Genomic DNA, 19,316 nt, shown 5'->3' with positions numbered 1-19,316 from the left:
CCTTGGCAAACTTTTGAGTGGAAGCTGTCAGGGGTAACCTCAAGATGCTGGGAAAAGCAGCCATAGGCTTTGAGGGAAGACCAGCAGCCAGCTGCAGGTGTCATGTTCCCACTTGAGAGGGGACACGTGAAAACCAATGCTTTTTTCTCCCGCGTTCTTTATTCATCCTCTCCCAGGAGCAGCGTACACAGCGGAGCGTTCTGTGACGCTGCTTTACACGTAATCCTGGTTGTGAAATCCAAAGCTGCTGGGTCGCTGTACTTGTCCCACCCCACACTGTGCTGCCGGCATATCTCGGCGCACAATGACCTTCAGTATGTTGTAGTTATCCAGGTATAGCCCTGACCTGTGGGTCTCATAAAATGTCTCAGGCCAAGTAACTCCCTCCCCTACCAGCTGCACTTGCTGCCGTGCATGCAAACACACATGCAGTGCACAGCCTTTACCACCAATAGCATGTGGAGCTCTCAGCAGCTCACTTTAGGGCAATTGCAGCGTCCCACGTCTCAGAGGATGTGTTCCTCTGCCCGAGCTCCTCTGCACAGCCCTCTCACAGCTCTTGCAGTGATTGCCAAGGTCCTTTCCACTGGGCAGCAATACCTGCACTTGATTCTTCTCGAATTTTGCAATATGCATAAATGGGATGGTGGTGACACTGGGCATGAAGCCATCAACTCATATTTACTTATGATCGAAGAGAGCAATTTCGGTTCAGACCTCAAAGGGCAAGCTGCTGTGTGATTTAAAATTGTGCTACCAGCAGAAGCATATGACCTCATGGTATGAAAAAGCAGGAGGAGATTAGCAAAGAAGTAAGCTTATAAGGTACACAAATGTCCATGGGGAAAAAAAAAAGAAATATCTTGATAGAAGAGTCAGTTTGTCTGTGTAAGAGAAGGCTGGGGAAGTGACTAATTTGCTTGTTCTGTTGTATGTGCACTTTGATTCAGATGTTCCTTCTTTGATTCAGGCTCCCTCCTTTGCTTTCTGTACCCCCCACCTCGCCTTGGATTTTTCTGCCTTTTAGGAGAGACCAGGCAAGGGAGAGTGGAAGGACTCAGTGAGGAAGGAGTTAAGGGAATGCTCAGTGGGGATTATAAAACAGCCAGGCACTTGGAAACAGTTAAGAAGAGAGAAGCAGATCTGCCAGGAGGGAGTGTGGCAGTGGAGCCTGTGGTTTATTTTCATGCCTCCCTACACAGTGATGCAGAAGGCTCTCCTACAATGGAGATGGAGGTAACAGCAGTGGGAGTGGGGTCGGTGCTGGGATGGGGGTGTCAAGGTTAAATGGGGAATAAACTTACCCAGCACCAAGTTGACCAGCCTTCCCACTGGTCCTTATTGATATGATATGATCTGGTCTGGATGGTTGTTCCCATTGTGGGTGGCAGCACGTAGCACCTACCGTTGCCTGAGGGCATGGCCTTCTCCTTAGAGGCAGATATCCTCTGTGCGTGTGGACATAGGGGAGAGTGGTCTGTGCAATTTTGGCATCACCCTGGGAAGGTCAATGCAACAAACTTGCTGTCTGCTCAAGCACAGTGTGGGCAGGTCTGTGGGTAAGCGTACGTGAGTGTGAGTCGCCTGTGAGGTCCTCTGTGAGCGTGGCTGTGAGTGGGCATCTTGTGAAAGGCCACCTGGCCAGGATGAGCCTTCTGTCATGCTCTGATGTGGTGGCTTTGAGTCATGAGGAGCTGTGTTTTCACTCACCCAGCATTTGTGCCTCAGAAACCCAGCTGAGGCCTTCTGCACATCGCTTGACAAGGGCAGAGGCTCTTGGTCCTGGGAAGGAGAGGCTAATGCAGACCCCTGAAGGCAATGTGACCCGACAGACCAGGTTACTGGCAGGGCTGTGAAGAGAAGCCAGGTGGCTTCAGGCTTTCTCCATTATGTTCTCCACATGCCTGTGCTTGGGGCAGTAGCTAACCGCTTCCCAGTTTGAGGGACACTGCTGCTGTGATGATGAGTTAAAAGTGACCTGAAAGCAGGCCCTGCCATCACCTCCTGATTCTTCAAGTTTGTGTGTAAAAAATTGCGGTGTTTGCAGCCACGTGGCAGCAGGAGCTTATGTGGGGCTCTGACCACAGGGAGAACTGCATGTGTGCAATGTGGAGACCCATTTTTCTTGAGGAAAAAACCAAGATGCAACTACTGGAGCCAGAGTGTGTGTGGAGAGTGGGTTAGTCACTCTGCAAGTATCAGGGGCTTGCGGAGGAAATAGCAGGAGTTTGCTGACTAATGCTGATGATGTTCAAGGAGTAAATGAGAAATACACAGGGAAAACCCTCTGTTTCTGAATTTGGAAGAGAAAAAAAAAAAGTGAGGAAAAAAAGGAAGGAAGATGTACAGAGTTACTAATCAGCCCCCAAAGTCTCTGACCTATATCTCCCTCCTTTCCCTGGAGCCATTCTTGAAATGAAAAATTAATAGAGAACAACCAGGTTCTACCTCCAGGGTACCCTTTCAGGCTGCCATGTACTGCAGGCTGAGACCAGTTGATAGGACTTTGGAGTCCCTCAGCACGATGCAGAAAGCAGAGTAGTCTCAGTCCAGGACGTTGCAAGGATGTCCAGAGAGACTGAAAGCGAGAAGGTAATCTCCTCTCTGGGAAGGATGGTCTCTGGCTTCAGATGGTTGGGAAAAGGATGTTGAGCCGACATGCTAGGTTGAAGTAGACCAGTAAAGAAGGATAGTCCTTGAAGTTACTGTAACTTTATCAGGGGAAATGGAGGTGAAAAGGAAAAAAAGTATATCAGGTCATTAGCCCTCTGAGGGTGAAGTTCATTCTGTATACAGAATATTCCTTCTTCCCATTTTTAGTTTTTTAATGAGGAAAGAGAATCTTTATTTAAGAAGCTAAAACTTAGGGCTGTGGGCCAGGAGGTTTCATTTCCCAATTCCATTGCTGCCTTGCTCTTTAGGCTTGAGCAAGTCACTTGGCTGTCTTCTGGGTCCATTTTTATCTCTGTAGGATGTGGATTGTGATACCCTTTGCAAAACATTTTTAAACCTACTGAAGATAGGAAGGGCTACATTTTCTGAGGTGACCACGGCATGGATATCATGACAATAGCTGTGTGCTGTGAGGGAGGAGGAGGACTGATGCTGGAGGATTCTGCCTGCGCTGGAATAGGCTCTGCACCCACACAACACACCCGTGGCTTTGGGCACTGCCAGATTCATCCTCCCACGTGTCATGGCAGGGATGGAACTATGTAACCACTGAGTACCATGAGGAGTGGTGTTATTACCTGCTGTGGCAGCAGGGCTAGGCTAGCTTTGAGGGGATCTGAGCATATGTGAAAATCTGGTCCTTTACCATCTCCTTATGCTGGATGACCTCAAGTTGGGTGCCCAGGACTACTAGCCTTATTGTATGTACAGGTCTGGATGCATTGCGTTGTCTCTGTTGTGCTCCTTCAGAGCCTATCTCCTTAGATCTTGGTGAGATACCTCACTTACTGCTGTCTTCTGTGATAAATGTCCTCCATGACTCTCAAGGGCTAGAAGCTGAGCCATCCGAACTGTCTCTGCATGGACTTCTGCCTCTCCAATATTAGGATGCCTTACACAGCTTGAGAAACTAGGTTATATAGCAGCTTTAATGGGGCTTTTTCCAGACACTGATTGACCTGATTCCTCGGACCAGCTGTTTTATTTATTAAGCAAAATAGCAGAAAAGGAATGCATCTCCTACATAAATTTGTTTCATTGTGGAGTACGTTTAAACTATTTTTCTTTCATTAATTGATGTGGAGCTCTTATTTCATATTGATTTTGTAGATATTAATTTATGCACTAGGAATGAGGAAGATTTGCCTCTCCATCTAATCCTGTTTCTAGAGAGAGATTTACTTAATGTACAGTGTAATTTGTCTAATGTGCAACTTTGTATGTAGAGTGTACCCAGATTCAGCAGAAACAGTGGGTATAATAAAAGAGAGCACTGTAGTGCAGTGCTTTAAATCCCTCTGTAATTAAAAATACTAAATTAGTCAATGTTAGTGCAGTCAGGAGACATCACTAGCTGAAAAACAGGGATATTCAGTGAGAGTTTTCAGTGCAGGACAGAGAAACTGGGTCTGTGTTCCTCTCTCTGTGGATGTGGAATGTGTTTAGGGGCGGAACAGTTCATCATTTGCCAGGAATACAGCTTGGGTGGCAAAGAGGAGCTGTCGGGAGTTACCCCAGGGTTGTCCTTGCATGTTCCCAAGGTGTTGGAGGAACCAATTCTGCCAGCTCCCACATTGTCTCACAGTGTTGTCCAGTGTCGTGTGTGTGTGTGTGTCCCGAGTCCAGCACACACTTGGTGGACAGTTGCAGGGTTGGATTTTACGCTCCCACAAAAGTGTCTTTAAAATTACTTTATTGCTCTGAAGAAGGCTGGCACCAGCAGTTGGTTGAATTATTCACGCCCCCCCACCGTCTGTCTTTTTGTCTGTCTGTCTTTCTTTCCTGGTGTTAGCACAGATAAATCACCCCCTGAAATTTTCAGATGGGCTTTTATTTTTTTTTTTAGGAATTTGTGAATCTCCCTGCAGATAATCAGGGGAGGGATCAGTTTATACCAATGTAAGATTCACTAGCTCAGAGTACTGTCCATCTGCCTGTCCTATATCCAGCTTATGACCAGTGCTGCCTCAGTGCCTGACACTTGCTTTCTCTTTTCGAGAGAACAGGAGGAAAGGTGGGGCTTATTCTCAAAGCGAAAGCTGCTATTTGGAATTGAATAACAAGACTTCGTTGTGCATTAAGGTTAAAAATAAATTGATCTTGTTTACCTGAACAGAACCAGGATAAGAAATAAAGCTTTAGTTACAGTTTGCATTTATTTCAGTTTGACTTGATTCTGTTACTGTAGCAATTGACCTGTGTCGTTTCTTCAACAACTGAGAAGAGAAAGAAAGGTGTATGTTGTGGCAGTGACCTTCTGTTGAGGCCATGCAACAGCTTCCCTATTTTAAGACCTTCATTTTTAGTTGTTCACAACTTTACTAAACTTAAACTGTCTGGGCAGAAATTTTCCATCCCAGCCTCAGAATGTGTATTTAGAAAACAGCTCTTTTATACCTCTCTTGAATTTTTTGATGCATGTTAAATATAACAAATGTACAAAGAAATGAGAAAGCAAGCTTCCACATTAACAACTCAGTAATTTGAATGGTATAGATGTCGGGGGCACCATTTCTTCTGTCTCCAAGAGCATCAGCCCAAACTTGGCTTAAAGAAATGGTTGTCACCACATCCTCAACAGGCAAAACAAATCTTTGAAGGATTTGTACCTAAGAGTTTCAATTAGGCATTTAAAATTAGTGGAAGCTTTTCACGTTAATCCCTCTGTGCTTTGGTTCCCTGCCCATGACATACGGATAATACAGTGTCTTACTTTAAGAGGGCATTGTGAAAATACATTCCTTTATGTTTGTGAGACATTCAGTTACTCTAGTGATGCGTACTGTAGGAAAGGCCATGAGTAAATTACTAATTCCATCTGCAGAGCAGAGTGTGGCAGGTACCTGGTAAACAAGGCTTGGGGCCACACCTCAAACAGTGCCGAGAAGATGAAATAGGGACTGGGTGCTCGCTAGGTGAGCACTGTGTATCCTGCTCTACTGGGTGAGGCCGAGGTCCTGTAGAAAAATAGCCTGTGATTATGTGATTAACAGCTCTGCCATGGTACACAGGCAGGAAAGAGGGTCGAAGGTTGCACAGGCGACCATAAAGCTGAGGTTTCCTAAGCCTTGCGTTCTTGATTTGCAGCTTTAAATAGTCTTGCTTTCACCTTTTCTGTTTTCTGTGTAGTTGTTTGGTCATGGGGAGTGGGCATGAGGAATAATAAACAGCCGTTGCTCCTGGAAGAAGAGACAGGGAAACGCCTGGAGCCATTGGCCATCAGAGAGGAAAAATTCTTGGTGAAGCCTTGCATCCAGGAATTCCATGTAGGAGCATGTGTGCCCCTTGAGATAGAAGCACAGGGGTGGAGGAAAAAAGCAAATGAACCAAAATGTCTTTTTTTTCCTTTATGAAAACTGTTTGGTTTATGCTTTTTTTCTGTAATAATGCTCTGTACCATTAAACAGCAATGCCACAAACCAACAGACTTGCAAGTTATTTTAAGGAAGAATAAGATCACACCATTGCTTTTTCTGTGGGTCTTGTGGGTAGGCATTTCCTGGTTTTACCCTGGGTACTCACCGCTCTGGTTGCTCCCTCTCCTGGATCCTGCCCTGTGGAAATCCCAAATCATACACTAATGAGACGATCATCTCTAAGCTTGGGAAAATGATCCAGCCCTGACTCACAGGCAGAATCATCCCCAAATCCCTCTGCTTTTGTTCACTTTCTTACATTTTGCTTCCCTCTCATATGTGTTCTGCCCTCAGGTAGAAGGAAGTAGTGCTGCCCACAGCCTGTTCAGAGTTGTCTGTGGGAAGTAGCAGGGGAGGAGGAGGCTTTGGTTGAAGGTTTGCAGTAGAAATCGTGATAATGCCACCAGTGAGCAAGCTACTGAGTGGCTGAGGTGCACACGTCAGCAGAAGTTTGCCCATATCACAGTAGTCTCGGCTGTTCTTCTTCACTAACTTAGGATGGGAGTAAGCCTGTCACTCCAATGCTGTGGGGGACGTGGGAGTGGAGAGCAAAGATTGCCATGACCTGGGAGATGCAAGAAAGTTGTATAGACACAGTGACTTTAAGGGGTTATATACTCACCAAGCTGTATAAGTTGAGCAGAGTTGCTCATTTTGTGCCTACATTGTGAGTCAAAACTAGGATGCACATTTTCTTGAAATCCCTAAACCCTGAAGCCCGTGCACAAGAGCCTCTTCTTGCTGGGGTTTTCATAATTGATGTTTGGCTATTTCACAGTTGCTTTTCCCCATGGAGTTTCTCTTAAAAATACCCTATATTTCTTTTTAATTCTGACTGTGCATGGCAAGTTTATATTTCAGAAAAAATATTCAAACATAATTTTTTGTAGAGCTAGGATGCCATTAGGGTACTTTTGTGAGGGAACTGCTTATTATTTGTGGTGTCCCCTGAGAAGCTGATAACTGAAGTCCTACCAGTATTTCCACTTTTTCTGCATGTGTATTTTCAGAAAGGTTTGTCAGGACAGGATCAGTCTGCCAGCACTGGCTGGTTATTACAGTTGTTCAAGCATTAGGCAATTGTGTTTTAGCAAGCAACGATAGTTTCTCTTTCTTTCTCTCTTTCCCTTTTTTTGTTTCTTTTCATAGCAAATGCCTTTCACATGCCCTACTGTTGACTTCTCCAAAAGGAGCATGCCTTTTAGCCAGCAGCTTTCTGTGTGTAACACTGAGCTGAAATCTCTCATCTCTGTTGAAATCCTGGAGAAGAAACTGGGGTGGAGCAGATGGTTCTGCTTCAGCTGAGGGCCCAGTGAGGAAAGAACAAGGAGACCAGAGTCCCTTGGTCTTGCTTCAAGCAGTGTGTGTCTGCACACCGGGGCAAGCCCTGGTGTGGGTGTCTTTGGGCACCTCCAGGATGTACTATGGTTAGTGTGGATCACCACCAGCGCCCCATCTCCCATAACCCTAGCAAAGGAAACACAAAGTTTTTCTGGAGCAGGGATTTTGGAGGAAAGGGGCTGTTACCATGGGAGGGGCTTGTCTCCTCTTTAAGACAGTGTGGAGCCATGCAAGCAAAGGGCTCAGACACTGGAGCAATGCATCAGTCTGTTGCCCTGACCTCTGGTGTTCCACATCCAAACTGCGAAGTGTTGACTGCCATGATGTGGTACTTTTTAAATAATCCTCGCTAAAGGGTGGAAAGTGTCTAACCCATAAAGTCTCTGCATCCTCCCTCCCCTCTGCTCCGCAGAGCTCCTGGGGTGCCACAGCCTGCAAATGTCCTGGGAGGCAGAAGGTGAGGTAGTGAAGATAAAGTCCCTCTCTGAAGATCTGGTACGTGTTAGGACATAGGATGCATTACCCCATTTCTGACCTCTGAAAGTGACCTTATTTTCGTTTCTGACCTCATGAAAACCTCTTTGCCCGTTTGCCTGCCAGCCATCCCGGTTCCGAGTTAGACAAAGCACATAAGGCAGAGTAGATGGGATCACTTTTCTTTCCAAAAAAGAGTACAGGGCAACACGAGTATTTGTTTTGATTTATTCCTGCTCCCAGGTGTAATTATAACCTCTGAGTTTCAGTGTAAAGGTGGAAGGAGATGTGATTGAATGGGGTTAAGTTTGTTTTCAGATTACATTAATACGTGACTTATATGAAAAACAACCACCTTCACACAGGAATGCAGGCAGTATTTGCACGTTGCCTGTGGATTTATGAAACATTTGGAAACATACCATACATTATTTCATGAGACTTATTTCTTTATGCAGCAATGCTGTTTGCTTATTCTGGGACAATGACCAGATGTGAAGATATTAAAAACAAAATTAAAAAAAGAATAGAAAATGTTTGTTTCAAAAGTTAAAAGGGTCCCATTTCTTAACAGAACAGAAACAAAATGACAGGTCTTTCAGTACTTAGTTGGACCTTTAAGATATTTGCCTAGAGAAAACTCTTATTTATCATATGTTTATTTATACTTGTTTGAGAAAACTGTATTTGTCATATGTTTATATATACTTCCCTCTTTTTTTCCTCCCTCTTTTCTGTGAAGGCTGTTTACACCGAAACAGTATCTTTGTTTTCAGAGTTCATCTTCTCCCACTGCTCCTTTTCCAGCTGAAGTCACAATACTCAGTCTGTGACATCACCGTTGGCTGCCGTGACAACGGAGAATTTTCATTCCAGGTGGAGAATGTGCAGCAGCAGCAGCAAACACTCTGTTGAGAGCAGAGAGCGTATTTTTCTATGCATATTGCTAATCATGGAGAAAGAAGGGAAGGAAAAATCTGCAAGAAAATCAAATGTAGTTTTTCTGAGAGTGTGCTGCTGAGGTGGGCACACTTTACCCTCCTGTGGAGACTTTACCTTCCATAGGATTTCTTTTGAAATCAGTTAATGTCACTTAACTACAGTTGACTACAGTTTATACACCAGTAGAAAAGTACTTACTTTTTTAAAAGAGAGAGTGTGGGAGAGGGGTTTAGTTTAGATTCATGTATCACTGGGATACCTGAATTGTATCCTCAAGTTTTATGGAGTTTTTTTGCTTTTTTTTCCTACACAAACCCCCTTTCAAAAACCGAGGGAAGATAACTAATACCCTGATACTACCACCACACATGTGGTGGGCTTTCAATGTGTGAGTTGTCCTGCTGAGGTCAGTTAAGACACTTCTTATGCTTAAACTGAGACACAGGCCCACATGCCAGTAGTGTGAGGGTCTTGCCAGCTGCCCTAGGGGAACAGTTAAATAAAGATTTTATAGAATATCTTCTGATGCAGACACTGTCTTGACCTAGAAAAGCTGAAGTCTCCAGACTAAATCCACCAGGAAAAGCAAACAGACTGGCCTTACACCTTTCCCCTTTGCTTTTGTCTGCCTAATTCATCTCGTGGCTCATAGCCTTGCAGTTGCTGGTGAGGCATGAGAAGGTGAGGCATGTCTGCAAGTGTTTGAAGGACTGTGACTTGAGAGGTTACACAGTGAGATCATTAAATAGCAAGAGGGAAAACAGAGTGGTGAAATGGTCCATATCCCTGCTGACCGTATCACAATAATAAATTGAAAAATATATGTGCATCCAAAGTCTAGTTATTGGTGACAGGTTCACTGTTGAAACAGCCTGTCCTGATGGTCTGCAAGCATGGATGGAGCTGTCATTCACTCTGAAGGCTGCCCCAAAGAGTAGACATAGCATGCAAGTCCCTCGGATTCACTTGTGGCATTATTTCCATACTTCAGTCTCATGGCTGTACCAAGGGCTACAGGACAACCTTAAGCAGGAAAAGGTGTTGCTGTTTCTCCAACGCAACTTCCCTACCAGTGTGAGAGAAGCAGCACCTCCAGCTGACTAAGTACACTGGGAGTTGTGTTTTCTAAAAGACCCTGAGCAACCTCTGCAGCCATGGTGACCAATGAGAGTAGCCTTTGCTACAGGTTTTTTCTCTCACTTCCAGCATCCCAGGTAACCCAGGCATTTGCATGGTCAGGATCCGGTGTCCCAGTGAGAAGAGACTGTGTCAGTCTCTTTCCCCTGGCACCTCACTACAGCCATTCTGAAGCATTTCTGAATTGTCACAAGTCAGGAGGGTAGATATTTTCCAGCAAGCCCTGTCGCATAACTGTACTGGCAGCCTCAGGAGAGTGGCCATTTACCTACATCTGTGTTTTGGGATGTCTTTGGATTGATTGTTTGTTTGTTTGAACAGGGCTGCACACGCTGTGTTGCTGTTGTGACAGTCCATATGATTCATGTCTTGCACAGTCTGACAGGTTTATTGTAGCTCGTGTGTGCTGAGCTGCACACTGCGGTTGTTGCACGGCTCGTGGTTGGTGCCAGGACAGCCCGTGGTGCTGGTGCTGAGTTGTTAGCAAGTGCCAGGACCCCAGAGGGTGATGTGCGTGGGAGGGCCACTTGATAGAGCTGCTTGCCTTCGCCTTGGGAAGTGGAGAGGACATGAGAACGCTTGCTTGGGCTTTATTTTTTAAAACTCCTCCAGAAATAGCATGCTCTTTGGAGCAGGCAGAGCAGAAAGCAAGAGGGTCAATTTTGGGATCTAATGATGCTGTCAGGATCCAGTTTCACATTTATTTTCTGCCTCTGCTGCAGAGCGTGGAATAAGTTATCATTCCATTTGAACAGCTTGAAGTCTCTACTGCTGAGCCTTTAAAAGACTAAATAATAACAAGTTTTTAGGAACTATAGGATCAAAACCTCATGAATTTTAGGCACTTTAATAGCTCTTGAACCTTTGTACTTGGATTTCACTTAAACCTGTTTTTACACCAGTTTACACCAGTTACACCTGCTTCTGTTTGACATCTGTCTTCTTGAGCATTACTCTGTTGTGGGGTTCTTCATTTCCATTCACTGATGCCCACCTGAACCTTTCAACTCTTTTTCTTTTTCAGTAGTGGGTTTTTTTTGGGCAAAGGAAATAGGAGTGAAGGTGCAGAGGGCTGGGAGCAGAGGCACAGCGAGGTGAATACATCATGGCCCTGATGTAACCCAGGGATGAGCTGGAGGGAAGGACCAAGGCAAAACAGGAGTGACATCATTAGTTGGGAAATTCTGAGCAGTTTCACGCAAACCTGTTCGGTGCCATCTCACGGGTAGTCCCTGAGCACCATTTGCTGATGCTTGGGGCAGGTGGCAGGAGTGTCATCGGGAGCCTCCAGCCAGCAGGTTTTCTGCGTGAGCCACAGAGGGATTTGCACTGTTGATCTGCCACACGTGCTGTCCCCATTGCCCCCTGCTGCTTCGGAGTCCTCCACACTTGGCTCGGTGGTAGCTCGTGTCACGAGGCTCACAGGGTGACAGCAAGCAGTGCCGAGACAGGTTTCCCTGAGCAGCTCTGCAATGAGACCCAGCCCTTGCAGGTCAGTGTTGCTTTTCCATGACAGCACAGAGAGAACAGGCGTTTACCATAGAGATCTACCAACTGTTTGTTATGTTGCAGAGCCAAATCTCGCTTGTCTCCTTTGTGAGTATTTCAATAATAGTTAATACTAGGGCTTTCTGTGGCCCTCGGTGGTTTGATCACTCAGCTACATTTTGTTTCCCATTTTTGTCAGATTTCCGTAAAGGGGATCAAGGTGAGCTTAGTGTTGCAGGATGCTGATTTTGTAGGCGCTGGAATAAATACATATCTTTTCATGTCTGAGAGTAGTGTTTTGTAGGACCAAGGTCCCACTTGGCACTTCTAGCCCATTCAGGTGCCAGCAACATGCATGATGGTGCGTGTTGATCGACAGCAGGTTTGAGAGGGCTGGAGAGTTGGGTCAGGATGAACATCATTTGTTTAGTGCCCAAATACAAGGTTGTGGTGTGCTGTCCAAGTGATTTGTGGGGCAAGGGAGCATGCACTGCATCTGCTCACAGCATGCCCAACTCCTCAGGACAAGTCTATCAGTCCTCCACTGTCCTGAATTCACTCATTAAACTTTTGTAATCACCATAAAAAGCCTGCTTGGTAAATACATTTTCTGTGCCCAAAAGCACTTGCCCCACTTCCTTTTGTTCTGAAGATAATAGACATAAAAATGAAATACAGACCTGTGTTCTTAAAAGGTCATAGTTATTTGCCTCTCAGTGAGATTGCATGTCAAAATAGATCCTGTTAAGATTTGATGATACTCTAAAGGAATTGAATGAATTGGGACTTTGGTTCATTGAAGTTGTAAAATGGGCTAGAAATATCCCATGATCTGGAAGATGGAGATGGCCATCCCTTTTTCTTAATACAATGGGGATGGGATGGGGAAACTGAATGGAGAAGGGCTTTGTGTCAGTTGCAGAACCAGCAGTCATAGAATCATTAAGGTTGGAAGAGACCTCTTAAGATCATGAAGTCCAACCTTGGATGAACACCAACATGTCAACTAAACCACAGCACTAAGTGACGTGTCCAATAATTTTTTGAATGCTTCTAGGGATGGTGATTCCGCCACTCCCCTGGGCAGCCCATTCCAATGCTTAACCACCTGTTCAGTGAAAGTATTCTTCCTGATGTCCAACCTGAACCTTCCCTGGCACAACTTGAGGCCATTTCCTCTTGTCCTATTGCTAGTATTCTGGGAGAGGAGACTGACCCTCTCCTTGCTACAGCCTCCTTCCAGGTAGTTGTAGAGAGTGATAAGGTCTTCCCTGAGCTTCTTCTTCTCCAGACTAAACAGCCCCAGCTCCCTCAGCTGCTCCTCATAGGAGTTACTGTCTGGATCCTTCAGCAGCTCCATTTCCCTTTTCTGGATGTGTTCCAGCACCTCAGTGTCCTTCTTGTAGTGAGAGCCCAGAACTGAACATAAGAGTTGAGGTGCAGCCTCACCAGTGCCAAGTACGGGGGGGCAGTCACTTCTCTATTTCTGCTAGGCCCACATTATTTCTGATCTGGATGCCATTGGCCTTCTTGGCCACCTGGGCACACGCTGGCTCATGCTCAGCCGGCTGTTGACCAGCACCCCCAGCTCCTTTTCCACTGGGCCACTTTCCAGCCATGTTTGTCAGCACTTATTTTGTGTTGTCCTAGTTTCATTTAAGGCATTCTTCTGCCTGGCTTCAGTTAATGGCTCATAGTGTCAGTGGTCTCCAGCCCTTTCTGCCTAATGCACGGTTGGTTGCTAGGAGTGCTGCCGTCATCCACGTTTTAGTTGTGGATGTGATGACCAATTTTGTATTGCTTTCCAAGATTTGGCTGGATGACTCAGCTGGTCCTCTAGTGACTCATTGCAGTCTCCCATGAGCCCAGAAAGGACTAAAGAGGGAAGCATGGCTATTTTCAGATATGAAAAATTACCAAAACCAAGGACTATGTCCACAAAAGAGTACTGCAAACATTGAATTAATTGGGCATTTATACAGGGTGTAAACTTGCTGCTTCCCTTTGAAATTCTTTACCCAGTTATTGTGCTTCTGCTGAATCTGGTTTTCAGTCTCTTCTTACTTTATATCCATATGGATGCTGGAAAGCTCTCAGTGAGTTTTGAGTGCATAATATGTGATGAAAGTTCACAAGGCTTTTGGTACTAAATTCCCTTGGCTGGTTTTGGTTTTGGTTTTTTATGGCAGTTTCCCCCTCTCATCATTTCCTGGAAGTCTTGTGATCGTTCTAGCAAAAACCGTGGGTCCAAGGCCATTTTACTCCCGAGTCATTCCTATGACTATGGCAAAGCTAAGATGCCCAGTGTTCTCCTAGACCTATTGAAAGCTGCTGTGATTTGACTACAAGTTTTTACTTGAATGGAATCTGTTTTTTTCTGGAAGCTGCAGAAACAGTGGTGTATTTACTTCTTGTGAGAAAATCACACAGAACTCATTTTCCCAGAAACTCTTCTTACCCCGTGATTCCGTTTGGCCAGACTTCCTTTACAGTTTCGTCAAAAGCCATAAGTGTGGCTGTGGACAGGTTGTCTGTGGTATCACCAGCACATTGGTGATTCTGAACTCATTGTCCCACTATGTCTAGGCTGAATCCTTTAATTTTATTGCTATAGGAAAAGGAAAGAGTTGAGTATTCTGGATTGAAAGCACATGGCTGCAAAAAAGTTGTAGTAGTGCCAAAGAGATGCTTATGGAAGGGATGCAGCAAGTGGCTGCCTGCTGCTGGAAGTGCAAAGTGACATGTCAGTTCACAAATGTAGGATCAAGAGCGAGAAGGAGGCCTGACAGCCCCTTTAACTAGTCTGTCATCTGCAGCCATCTCTCCTTCCTGGAGTGGATTTTTGGTTCTGTAGGTTTGGTTTCAGCAGCTGTGCCGTACCTGTGAGTGCCACACAGCAGTTACTCACAGTCCGCATAGACTGAGCCCAGCTCTCCCAGGGCGTGAGGCCTGCTCAGGTGTCTGTGTCTCTGCAGGGTGCTGTTCAGGGTCTCAAAAGCACTGAGTGATCTGAAGCAAAGTTACACCAAGAGTTTCACTGTACACCTCTCCTAAGCTGTCACTTGCTTGGTCTTTCTTGCTTGAGGAGGAGTGTGTATGGCCAGGCTGGCTGTGTGGTCCCCCTTTCTAGCCCATCACAGTGGCAGTGTGCCTCAGGCTGCACTGCAGAAGGCATTTGGCATGTGGATCTCCAGGTTTAGCTTCACTCCTGTCTTGCTCTAGTTTTTACAGTGCAAGAAGCCTGGCAGCCATGATGTTAAGCACTATAGAGCTGAGTAAATAAATATGTCAATAAATAATCATATCCGGCACAAAAGAGAAACCTGGGGGAGACACTGATGGTAAAAAGGGAGTTTTGCTGACACAGGTGGAGGTTTTTATTGTTTTATTTCCCTTAATGACTTCCCTTGGTCTCATTTCTTTTCTTGTAGAGCTTTGAGGGGGAGTAGGCTGTTACTGGTGTCCCTGAGCTTCTTCATCGCACACAAGGGCTTCATGTCCTTCTTTCTCAAGTAGATATCCTTTCCTGAGCTTCTGGATGTTTACTCTTCAAGGCTCTGAAATCCTTCATGTAGTTTATCCCCATGCCTAAGCCAGGTTTTCTCTCTGTCTAAGTAAGAGCTTCATACATCACCTACGTTGTCCTTGGCCCAAACAGGGCTTCTTCTCTGCATATTGATTGCTTAGCATCTCTCCTGTTAGACAGTGGCTGTTAAGACAGTGAGATGAGGCATGCACCACCAGCCTCCAGCCACAGCAGCAAGCCAGCAGTGGGCCAGGGAGGCATCCAGAGGCACTTCTGTGGGATTACTTGGGGCAGCATCACTCATTTCTTTTGGAGATGATGAGATTCATTGCCTTCGTGGGTCATCCTCTGGCTATGCAAGTACTTACATGTCTGTGTGTGCCTGAGTGCAAGCGTGCATTTTGTGTGACAGAGGTCAGTACAACCCCAAATACTGCAAACCCCAAATACAGAGTCACTGGTTTCCACAGATAAACCTGTCAACACGCTATGTTCTCATGGAGACTGCAGCAGCTCCCTTTCGCTGTGGTCTCATACGAGAGGTACTTGCCAGTCTCAAAGGTGAATGGATCAAGAGAGACATGTTTTTTGGGGAGAAATTAGATTTTTTTGGGGGAAAATGGGTCCACGCCCAAATCCTACACCCTGTGTCTCCATGATGGTCTTTGGTTTGGGTTAGTTGGCTCAGTCCACTGTACCTGTTCTGGTCCCAGCTCATCGGCCATTTCATGTCATACATTTCTGGGTTTATAGTTCTACTTTGGAATGCAAACCAAAAGCCATGGGTGACACCAAAAAAAAGGTTTCTGACTGTTTGGCCATAACTTTGAGGATGTTTTCTTAGCCCTAAATGATGAGGAAAATGAAGTCTGGAAGTCAGGGTGAAAAATTCAATATGTTTCCTTGAGGAAGGGCTTTTCTCTTTGTGGGTGGGTGTTTTGTGTGCCGATGTGAGGACAGGCTGTTTACAGAATTGTTTTAACTGCTTAAACTGAAGGTCAGGTAATCCACCTGCAGTATTCTTTCTCTTCACCTCCTAAAACACTCCAGAGCCCTCGATGTTTGAGAGTGCTGTAAGTCTTGTGTTTGGTCATTCATATTTGAAAGCGATATGTGGCTGTTGGAAGGTCAACAAATCAGTCTGTCTCAATTTTCTGCTTTGACAGAGCCCCATGCCCAGCTTCCCTGCCTTCCTTCTTGCGCCTTCATCTTCCTTTGCAGACCAAATCCTGTGTATTCCATCCAGACCTCACTGGGGGCTTGTTTCTCTCCAATAGGTCTGTATCCTGATGGATATCAAACGAAGGGAGGGACTTTGCGAACAGGCAAACTGACCTTTTCAGCCCCACTAGAGCCTGATCTGAGTTTCAGATTTCGTAAACAAAGCAAGGGCTGAATGTCATGCAATGGCTTCTTTGCAAATGAAACACTTAGGAAAAAAATCCTGTGGGAGTGAGAGGCTGAGCCTGAGACTCCAGTAAGCCTTGCCCATGTCCTGCCTTCACAAGTAGGGTTGCTTTTAACAAGTGAGGTATGCAAGGGGCCAGCCATTCCCTATGGTTTCACCACACTTGTGGGCCAGTTGGAGTCATTGACATTACAAAGCTAATATTTACAGATGGAAAGTCATCCAGGTAGGGAGGCAGACATTGTGGAAAAAGCCAAAGTATCCTTTCCACTAGGCAGTTGTGGGAAGCCATGAGTTGTGCCAGTGCTGTGTGACTGAGGGGGCACAGCCAGAGCAGCAAAGGGGAACTGATTCATTCTGGTCCCTTTTTGAGAGGCCTTGGTTTGGTACTCCTTCCCAGAAACTAAGATAACAGAGGACTGTATAGGATGGCCAGTGAAATCTGGGGTCAGGAATTGAGGAAGTCCTCTGTTTCCCCTGTAAGTTGGAGTGTGGTCAACCCCTTTTTGAAAGATGAACAAATGTGACCTGAGCCATGCTGCCTGGAAAGCAGATCCTTCTTTTTTTCAGTTCTACTTTCAGGATGCAACTCTGTTAGCAAGTAGCAATCAGAGATGGAGCTTGTGGGAACCTAGAAGTTCCTGCCTTATAAACCTGTTTGGAGGTCAGATGTAGGGACCCACACAGACATTAAACTGGACTACAAGGCAAACCGTGGCCAGTTTCACATTTACTGCAGAGACTGTCTTGTATAGTTCTGCAAAGGGAACTTTGGGTACTGTAGAAATGCCATGGTTACTGTTTGTTCCACTTTGTGACTGTGGAGGACATATGGGAGAGAGGAAGGTGGCCAGAACACATAGGCTGTTGCCAAACAGTCCTACCTGGCACACTGATGTGAGTGACTGCTTTTAGGCTCATCTGGCTCCATTTTGGCTTCAGGATGGGGAAACGTTCCTTGGTAACACCTCAGGAGCTCATTTAAGCATGGCATTATATGAGCCTCAGTGTGTCATGCCTCATTTTGAATGGTGCTGTGGGTGTTACCGCAGTCTTCTGCTCTTTACACAGATGTGGTGCTGCTCGTGGGTCCCCCAACAGCCTGCAGCACAGCCCCAGCCAGGCACCCCACACTTTCCTCAGCTCTGCTGGGCCTCTCTCCAAGAAATCTCAGAGAGATTTCTTCAGCAAAGCATTTTGTTACATATCGTTCAGTATCCTCCAAAGATAAAGCTTCAAAGCAGGGCTTCTGTCAATCCCACCTGTCTGATTTCTTGTCCTTTTTTCCTGATCCCATCTCTGACTCCCAAGCAGACTTTCTTCTCCTCTGAGGCCCTTGGGCGTCCTGAGTGTTTGGTTTTAAAAGTACTTCCTAACTTCACTGACACCCACTTTCCTAAAATGTCTTTATGCTGACATTGTGCATAAGTTTCCTCACACTCTCATTCAGACCTTGAAGGCTTTCAGTGCTGTCCCTGCCTCTTTGTTGTTCATCACCTCATTTTGCTCTTGGGACTCCAGAAATCGTCACAGGAGCTGTTGACTTTGCTCCCTGGCTTGAAGGACTACTGCTCAGTAAGGTGCATCTGGCAGGGCTATTGATCTGCCTTCTCAAACTGCAGAGACCTGATGTGGACACAGCAGACTCCCAGGTTTCTTACTTCATGTCTGGAGAGCACTATGAGGTCTTGGTAGAGCATTTGCAGTGTCATTTCATGATTTCTGTAGAGAGGGCAGTCTTTCTGTCAGCTTTGACAGATATGCTGAAGGGGGTTTACCTGCTGGGGTCTGGCTCTGTTTTGTCAAGGCTGTAGACTGTTATATTGTATTCACCTGCTGCCTTCATTTGCTTTCCACTCAGTGACATTGAGGTATCCTGGAGAGAAGTTTTGCACTATTCTAGTTGTGCTGGGTTTTCCCATAGGAAAAAGGGGTTACCTTCCGGTTCAGGGGAGAATGGACTTGACTACTGGACTTTCTGTCACCAAGATCTAGAAATTGGTGTCGGGTCCAATTGCATCTACAGGGAAGTAATGAGGCAGGCTCTGGTGAAGTATATTTTACCTGTGTTCTCAGGTCTTGCATAGTTAATTAACTATAATGTGAAACATAAACTAGTCACATGATTAACTGAGGAAATCTGTAATATCTCTTGTCATTACTGCAATTCACTCAAGTGGGAGATGGAGGTGACCGTGAAAGAATTTTTCATGGAGATGTAATAAAGTATTCAAATGTATGTATTTGTCCCTGAGATTTTGCTTCATGTGTGTAAAACCAGGAATGTGTCAGAGGAGCCCACAGCTTGTTACTCAGGCTCATGGGCACCTGAACCCACATCAAAAAGATGAATAAGAATCGTGATGTTTCGAGATTACGGAAGATTACTAGGGTTTTGTGGTTTGCACAGCTCACATGCCATTGTCTAGTGACCCACCGAGTGTGGGGAGTGTGGGAGATGAGGTTGGAGCTGCCTAGATGTCCAGGCTCCAGGGCAGGGCCAGGCTCAGGGTGGTGCTGCTTCATTAGGTCTGTGTGGGATGTGCCAGGGCTCTGGGTAGTCCCATTTTCCCCCAGACTGCTCATGAGGGTGGCAGAGATGCTTCCTGGAGCATATGGACCTAGCGTGGGCAGCTCTACCTATCTTACAGTCTGCATGCCACAGCCCTAGGAAAAGAAGTGCTGCTCCGTGTGTTCTGTGCACTAGAAAGCAACCATCTCCCACCACCTCAACACTGAAGATGTCCTGCATGGCAAAGCAAGTGTGTGCCAACTCACCAGCCTTTAGCCTGCATCGGTACATAGGCACTGAGCCTGGGCTTGCCAACTGCCCTGCTTCCCAGATGTGCTGGTTAGCAGTCCCAGCCAGCCCTTACCACATCTCAGCACTTCCTGTGCCCACAGGCAGGTG

The 19,316-nt window shown here is 45.8% G+C and overlaps 1 protein-coding gene and 1 long non-coding RNA gene across 3 annotated transcripts in view; one reads left to right on the top strand and one right to left on the bottom strand.

The window, feature by feature from the left end:
- Positions 1-19,316, top strand: part of HIPK2 (homeodomain interacting protein kinase 2) — a 123,542-nt gene that overhangs the window by 12,218 nt on the left and 92,008 nt on the right. The window lies entirely within an intron of this gene.
- LOC113955419 lies at positions 5,803-6,718 on the bottom strand. Its single transcript, XR_003530545.1, has 3 exons — positions 6,349-6,718; positions 6,136-6,227; positions 5,803-5,957 (listed from the first exon to the last, which is right to left on the bottom strand). It is a non-coding gene; the product is annotated as an uncharacterized LOC113955419 (long non-coding RNA).

The sequence above is a fragment of the Corapipo altera genome, unplaced genomic scaffold, assembly GCF_003945725.1.
Source record: "Corapipo altera isolate COAL_440 unplaced genomic scaffold, ASM394572v1 1, whole genome shotgun sequence".
Lineage (NCBI taxonomy): Eukaryota > Metazoa > Chordata > Aves > Passeriformes > Pipridae > Corapipo > Corapipo altera.
Note: the sequence above shows the minus strand (reverse complement) of the source record. Positions and strands in the feature narration are given on the sequence as shown.